Genomic DNA, 7,876 nt, shown 5'->3' on the forward strand with positions numbered 1-7,876 from the left:
AAATTGACACCTGTTCATTCAAGTTTTTTTTTTTTACTATTTTCTATGTTGTAGAATAATAGTGAAGACAAATTATAAAATAACATATGGAATCAGGCAGTAACCAAAAGTTTCACTTTTAGATTCTTCAAAGTAGCCACCCTTTGCCTTGACAGCTTTACACACTCTTGGCATTCTCTTAACCAGCTTCACCTGGAATGCTTTTCCAACAGTCTTGAAGGAGTTCCCACATGCTGAGCACTTGTTGGCTGCATTTCGTTCATTCTGTGGTCCAACTCTTCCTACCCATCTCAATTGGGTTGAGGTTGGGTGATTGTGGAAGCCAGGTCATCTGAAGCAGCACTCCATCACTCTCCTTGGTCAAATACCCTTACACAGCCTGGAGGTGTGTTGGGTCATTGTTCTGTTGAAAAACAAATGATAGTCCCCCTAAGCGTGAACCAGATGGGAAGGCGTATCACTGCAGAATGCTGTGGTAGCCATGCTGATTAAGTGTGCCTTGAATTCTAAGTAAATAACTGACAGTGTCATCAGCAAAGCACCCCCCCACCACCACCTCCATGAGTTCCGGTGGAAACCACACATGTGGAGATCATCCGTTCACCTACTCTGCGTCTCACAAAGTCATGGCGGTTGGAACCAAACATCTTTAATATGTACTCATCAGACCAAAGGACAGATTGCCCCCGGTTTAATGTCCATTGCTTGTGTTTCTTGGCCCAAGCAAGTCTCTTTCTTATTGGTGACCTTTAGTGGTTTCTTTGCAGCAATTCAACCATCAAGGCCTGGTTCACGCATCCCCTCTGAACAGTTGATGTTGATGTGTCAGTGTTACTTGAACTCTGACACATTTATTTGGGCTGCAATTTCTGAGGCTGGGAACTCTAATGATCTTACCCTCTCCTGCAGAGGTAACTGCATCTTCCTTTCCTGTGGTGGTCCTCGTGAGAGACAGTTTCATTAGCGCTTGATGGGTTTTGCTACTGCACTTGAAGAAACTTTCTACGTATTTTTTTTAAATTCTCCGTATTGTCTGACCTAAATGTCTTTTAAAGTAATGGACTGTCATTTCTCTGCTTATTTGAGGTGTTATTGCCATGATATGGACATGGTCTTTTACCAAATAGGGTTAGGGTTAGGGTTCTGTATCTTCTGTATACCAGCCCTACCTTGTCATAACACAACTGATTGGCTAAAATGCTATAAGGAAATTCAACAAAATATTATTTTTAAAGGAACACCTGTTAATTGAAGTGCATTCTAGGTGATTGCCTCATGAAGCTGGTTGAGAGTGCAAAGCTGTCAAGGCCAATGGTGGCTACTTTGAAGAATCTCAAATATATATTAATTTGTGTAACACTTTTGGTTACTACCGGTACATGATTCCATGTGTTATTTCATAGTTTTGATGTCTTCACTATTATTCTACAATGTAGAAAATAGTCAAACTAAAGAGAACCCCTTGAATGAATAGCTGTTCACTTTTGACTGGTACTGTGTACAGTTTTTTTTTGTTACTTCTAATCAAGTACATTTTTAAAACAGTGACACGTAAAATCAGACATGCGTTTTAATTTTACTGAATTGAAATGGTTTTTATTTGTACATAACTTCCAGCCAGGGCCAGCTCTTACATTGTTAACCATTAATAATAATTAGTACAGCTGAGGAATGTCATGGTATTAGCCTAGATCTCTTCTTAATCTTCTTTTTCCGTCTCTATTTAAGTAACTCAGTTAAAATGTGCTGGGTGCCAGGACATTGGGGTGGAAGGGAAGAGTTCTAATGGAAACATGACATTTGTGCTGAGCAGCCAGGCAATGGTCACGTTGCATGCATCAGCCAATGGTTGTGTGCTATGTCATCAACTGTCATTGACTGACAGATTGCTATAACATGATGGGGTTAGCTGATATGTAAAATATCTATCCAGGCGTTAAAGATCTGGCAGGCTTCAGCAACGCTTGGGCAGAGGAACACACCCTTCATCTCCCAACTGGAATCTGTTCTGGGTGTTTGTGCGGATTTCAGGGAATCGCAACATTCTCCCCCCCCCCCCCCCCCCCCACCCACTCATCCACTCTGGTTTATTATTATACTCTAACTTCACCGCTTTCTGGTGGTGTCTGGGTGTTGCAACACTCTGATTCTATCTCTCTTCCCCCCCCATTTCATTGGGGTTAAAATTCCAGTACAATCCCAGAGCATTGTGTATGTTATTTGGAGATTGTTTACTTTTACACTGACTGAGCAAATCTGCCATTTGAAGCACAGTATTTATTTGAGGGATGAAGTTGATTGGATGATATGAAAATCTTGCATATATATCACTCAACAGACATGTTTAATTGCAGTGAAGGATATGGTCAGAGAGTGATGTTGAGCCGAGTGCTTTTGACTGAACGCTCATCCATCTATTCCAATAGACAACTGATCAGCCATTTCATCGTGCAAACCAACAGAGACCAGTATTCCTCAATGCATATTTAAATAGCATGTTCTTCTACTGGCTGCATGGTACTCTACATACAATGTTGTGCTGGAATTTTCTTCCAAATAAATAATTTACATTTGAGAATAGCCAAATAATCTCATGCTATCTTTGACTCCAGTCCCAGCACATTGTGTATGGGTGCTTTCAGAAGTGTCAAAGGCTCTACAATCTAAACAACAGAAATAAAGAAAAAACATTTGGAATAAATTGAACCTGTGGTCAGTGTTATTAGTCTCTCATTGTCCTTTCCTGTATCTGTCTTTGTGCTAAATGTCTGGAAGAGTAAAATTAAACACCGTGTGTTAATGATACGTTGAGACAACGGTGCTTGTGGGGACTGGGAACAGAATCCGCTTGAATTTGGATGGGCAAGGTTTGACTTCAAACAAGGAAGTGAAATGGAATCTATTGTTCTATATTGTGGTAGGCAGTTTCAGCAACAGCTGTGCTGGACTGTGGTTGACATGGATAATAGTTTGACGGTACGGGTGGGGATGATAAGTCATGGGATGGTCTATGGTGAAAAAGAATGTCCCTAGTATAAGTGCTGCTGACGTCAGTGGCACTTCTAGTGTTAAGACCGTGAAGGTAGTGGAAAACAAAAGTAATGGAAAATTGTGATTGATGCGACCACAAGGTCTCATCTACACCCTATTTGATTAACCAATGCCGTTAAGAGATCAGGGAAGTAACATTAGCCCGGTTCATTGGTAATGGTAGACTGTTTTTATTCTGTGCTGACCATGTCCAGCAAGGGAAGATTCTGAAAATGAAAAGTCTATGGGAAGAAAATCACGAGTCATGTCCCTGGAGCTTTGGCTATGCTGAGGGAGGTCATTTCTGGGGTTCCACTATCTATGTCCATATATAATATAAAATGTAGGGGTTATTTATAGTGGTTAAAGCCAAAAGGCTGTTCAGTAAGAAAGGGGCAGAGAAGTGAAAGCCTGTCAGTATTATTGTTTGAAAAAGTTGTACCTAAGTAAGAACAGATGAGCTTCCTGGCTTTCACTGTTAGTTTGTCCCACCCCCATTAAGGTGATTTAAATGCCAAAGAATGAGAATCTGTGTAAAGGAAAGAAAATATGTGCCAAGTGTGGAGGGGAACATGATTATAGTGAATGTAGGAACAATGTCAAGGTTAAATGTAGTAATTGTGTGAGGGGACACAGTGCAGCATTTGGTGGATGCCAGGTGCAGAAAGAGGCTGGAGAGGCCCAAAGATATAAAATTACTCATAATGTCTCTTATGCAGAGGCTGCAAGGCAGATTGGTGGAACTATTAGGCAGAATGATGGAGATAACAGGGTTACTCCTGGAATAAGTGGACCTACTGTATGAAATGTTGCTTATGTTGGTCCAGACACGGATACGAGACCTGTTCAGAAATCTTGTGATCTCTGATTTTGAGTGCTGCGAATTTATATGTACCAATGAGTGAAGTGGGTGAGAAAAGGAAGTCGGTTCCTTGGTGGACTGAAGAGTGCACTGCGGCTATTCGAGAAAGAAATAGGGCTTACATACAGAGTGTTTGCGTAGGAATATGACTCCTGAGAATCTAGTTGATTTCCCAGAGAAGAGAGCTTTAAGTCTGTCAAGAGAAATGCATGGAGACAGTTCTGCTATTCAATAGGCAGGGGTACTGAGCTGGGGGATGTATGGTCTATGTTGATAAAGATGACTGGAAGAAGCAAGTCCACTCGAATTCCAATTTTGGTTGTGGGTCAACAAATGGCCGTAACTGATGAAGAAAAAACTGACTTGTTGGGGAAGACATTTGCTAGGGTACATAGTGGGGTAACTTTGCATGAAGTATATAAAGCAACGCAGGTGTGAGACTAAATGCTCATGCTAATGTGTATAAGAGAAGGGATACTGTTTTTTTTCGTTTTTTTTCTCCCCAATGTTGTGGTATCCAATTGTTGTAGTAGCTACTATCTTGTCTCATCGCTACAACTCCCATACGGGCTCGGGAGAGACGAAGGTTGAAAGTCATGCGTCCTCCGATACACAACCCAACCAAGCCGCACTGCTTCTTAACACAGCGCGCATCCAACCCGGAAGCCAGCCGCACCAATGTGTCGGAGGAAACACCGTGTACCTGGCCACCTTGGCTAGCGCGCACTGCGCCCGGCCCGCCACAGGAGTCGCTGGTGCGCGATGAGACAGAGGCCGAGTAGTTTCCATACCATGCAGTGATGCAACCAGTCAGGATGCTCTCGATGGTGCAGCAATGGAACCTTTAGAGAATCTGAGGACCCCATGCCAAATCTTTTCAGTCTCTAGAGGGGGAATAGGCTTTGTTGTGCCCTCTTCACGACTGTCTTAGTGTGTTTGGACCATGATAGTTTGTTGATGTGGACACCAAGGAACTTGAAGCTCTCAAACTGTTCCACTACAGCCACATCAATGTAAATGGGGGCATGCTCAGTCCTTTTCCTTTGTAGTCGGTAATAGTTTGCAAGCCCTGCCACATCCGACAAGCGTCAGGGCCGGTGTAGTAGGATTCAATCTTAGTCCTGTTTTGACGTTTTGCCTGTTTCAAATGTATTTATATAGCCCTTCTTACATCAGCTGATATATCAAAGTGCTGTACAGAAACCCAGCCTAAAACCCCAAACAGCAAGCAATGCAGGTGTAGAAGCACGGTGGCAAGGAAAATCTCCCAAAAAGGCCAAAACCTAGGAAGAAACCTAGAGAGGAACCAGGCTATGAGGGGTGGCCAGTTCTCTTCTGCCTGTGCCGGGTGGAGAATATAACAGAACATGGCCAAGATGTTCAAATGTTCATAAATGACCAGCATGGTCAAATAATAATAATCACAGTAGTTGTCGAGGGTGCAGCAAGTCAGCACCTCAGGAGTAAATGTCAGTTGGCTTTTCATAGCCGATCATTAGGAGTATCTATACCGCTCCTGCTGTCTCTAGAGAGTTGAAAACAGCAGGTCTGGGTCAGGTAGCACGTCCGGTGAGCAGGTCAGGGTTCCATAGCCGCAGGCAGAACAGTTGAAACTGGAGCAGCAGCACGGCCAGGTGGACTGGGGACAGCACGGAGTCATCATGCCAGGTAGTCCTGAGGAATGGTCCTAGGGCTCAGGTCCTCCGAGCGAGAGAAAGAGAGAAAGAGAGAATTAGAGAGAGCATACTTAAATTCACACAGGACACCGGATAAGACAGGAGAAATAGCACCCCGACACAAACGACTGCAGCATAAATACTGGAGGCTGAGACAGTAGGGGTCAGGAGACACTGTGGCCCCATCCGATGATACCCCCGGACAGGGCCAAACAGGCAGGATATAACCCAACCCACTTTGCCAAAGCACAGCCCCCACACCACAAGAGGGATATCTTCAACCACCAACTTACCATCCTGAGACAAGGCCGAGTATAGCCCACAAAGATCTCCACCACAGCACAACCCAAGGGGGGGCGCCAACCCAGACAGGAAGACCACGTAAGTGACTCAACCCACTCAAGTGACGCACCCCTCCTAGGGACGGCATGGAAGAGCACCAGTAAGCCAGTGACTCAGCCCCTGTAATAGAGTTAGAGGCAGAGAATCCCACTGGAGAGAGGGGAACCAACCAGGCAGAGACAGCAAGGGCAGTTCGTTGCTCCAGAGCCTTTCCATTCACCTTCACACCCCTGGGCCAGACTACACTCAATCATATGACCTACTGAAGAGATGAGTCTTCAGTAAAGACTTAAAGGTTGAGACCGAGTCTGCGTCTCTCACATGGGTAGGCAGACCATTCCATAAAAATGGAGCACTTTAGGAGAACGCCCTGCCTCCAGCTGTTTGCTTAGAAATTCTAGGGATAATTAGTCTTGTGACCGTAGCGTACGTGTAGATATGTACGGCAGGACCAAATCAGACAGATAAGTAGGAGCAAGCCCATGTAATGCTGTGTAGGTTAGCAGTAAAACCTTGAAATCAGCCCTTGCCTTAACAGGACGCCAGTGTAGGGAAGCTAGCACTGGAGTAATATGATACATTTTTTTGGTTCTAGTCAGGATTCTAGCAGCTGTATTTAGCACTAACTGAAGTTTATTTAGTGCTTTATTTAGTGCTTTATCCGGGTAGCCAGAAAGTAGAGCATTGCAGTAGTCTGTAGATGTAAAAAAGCTGTCCTTGAAACAGTCCTGATATGTTCATCAAAAGAGAGATCAGGGTCCAGAGTAACGCTGAGGTCCTTCACAGTTTTATTTGAGACGACTGTACAACCATCAAGATTAATTGTCAGATTCAACAGAAGATCTCTTTGTTTCTTGGGACCTAGAACAAGCATCTTTCTTTTGTCCGAGTTTAAAAGTAGAACGTTTGCAGCCATCCACTTCCTTATGTCTGAAACACAGGCTTCTAGCGAGGGAAATTTTGGAGCTTCACCATGTTTCATTGAAATGTACAGCTGTGTGTCATCCGCATAGAGGTAAAATATATAGTGAAAACAATAGTGGTCCTAAAACAGAACCTTGAGGAACACCGAAATTTACAGTTGATTTGTTAGAGGACAAACCATTCACAGAGACAAACATATCTTTCCGCCAGATAAGATCTAAACCAGACCCGAACTTGTCCGTGTAGACCAATTTGGGTTTTCAATCTCTCCAAAAGAATGTGGTGATTGATGGTATCAAAACAGCACTAAGGTCTAGGAGCACTAGGACAGATGCAGAGCCTCGGTCTGACGCCATTAAAAGGTCATTTACCACCTTCACAAGTGCAGTCTCAGTGCTATGATGGGGTCTAAAACCAGACTGAAGCATTTCGTATACATTGTTTGTCTTCAGGAAGGCAGTGAGTTGCTGCGCAACAGCTTTTTCTAAAAAAAAATGTTTGACGGTTCGTCTGAGGGCATGGCTGGATTTCTTATAAGCATCCGTATTTGTGTCCCGCTCATTGAAAGCGGCACACTAACAAGCTCGGTGCGAATGTTGCCTGTAATCCATGGCTTCTGGTTGGGATATGTATGTATGGTCACTGTGGGGACGACGTTGTCAATGCACTTATTGATGAAACTGGTGACTGAGGTGGTATGCTCCGCAATGCGGTTGGATGAATCACAGAACATATTCCAGTGTCTGCTAGCAAAACAGTCTTCTAGCGTACATTTGACAGAGTCACCTAAACGTTCCTTTATTTATTTACCCAATTTCGTGGTTTCCAATTTTTGGGGGTTTTTGTGATTTCACAGCCAAGGCGGTGCAAGAAACCCTTTCGGTGAATTTATGTGTAGGGATGTATTTTGGAGTGGACTGTGATTGAAGAAGTGTGACGTGTTTTATTTTGTATGATTTTGTTTCACCCCATTCCCGAAATGTTAATTGTTTTGTGTCTTATTCAATAAACCATCCAGCTAGTGGCGGTAATGCACATTTAA

General features: G+C 43.6%; 1 protein-coding gene across 4 annotated transcripts in view; it reads left to right on the forward strand.

Annotated features, from left to right (window-relative positions):
• The window catches only part of LOC139385484 (calcium-binding protein 39), a 15,849-nt gene extending 13,143 nt beyond the window's left edge, over positions 1 to 2,706 (forward strand). For 2 of the 4 annotated variants that reach the window (XR_011628950.1, XR_011628949.1), the window contains exons 9-10: positions 1 to 1,006; positions 1,128 to 2,706. The exon at positions 1 to 1,006 is cut by the window's left edge and continues 994 nt beyond it. The gene's annotated coding sequence lies outside the window, so the exon portion shown is untranslated. The other 2 variants (XM_071130558.1, XM_071130559.1) reach the window with 1 other exon arrangement.
• Positions 2,707 to 7,876: the final 5,170 nt, after the last annotated feature.

The sequence above is a fragment of the Oncorhynchus clarkii genome, chromosome 27 (assembly GCF_045791955.1).
Source record: "Oncorhynchus clarkii lewisi isolate Uvic-CL-2024 chromosome 27, UVic_Ocla_1.0, whole genome shotgun sequence".
Lineage (NCBI taxonomy): Eukaryota > Metazoa > Chordata > Actinopteri > Salmoniformes > Salmonidae > Oncorhynchus > Oncorhynchus clarkii.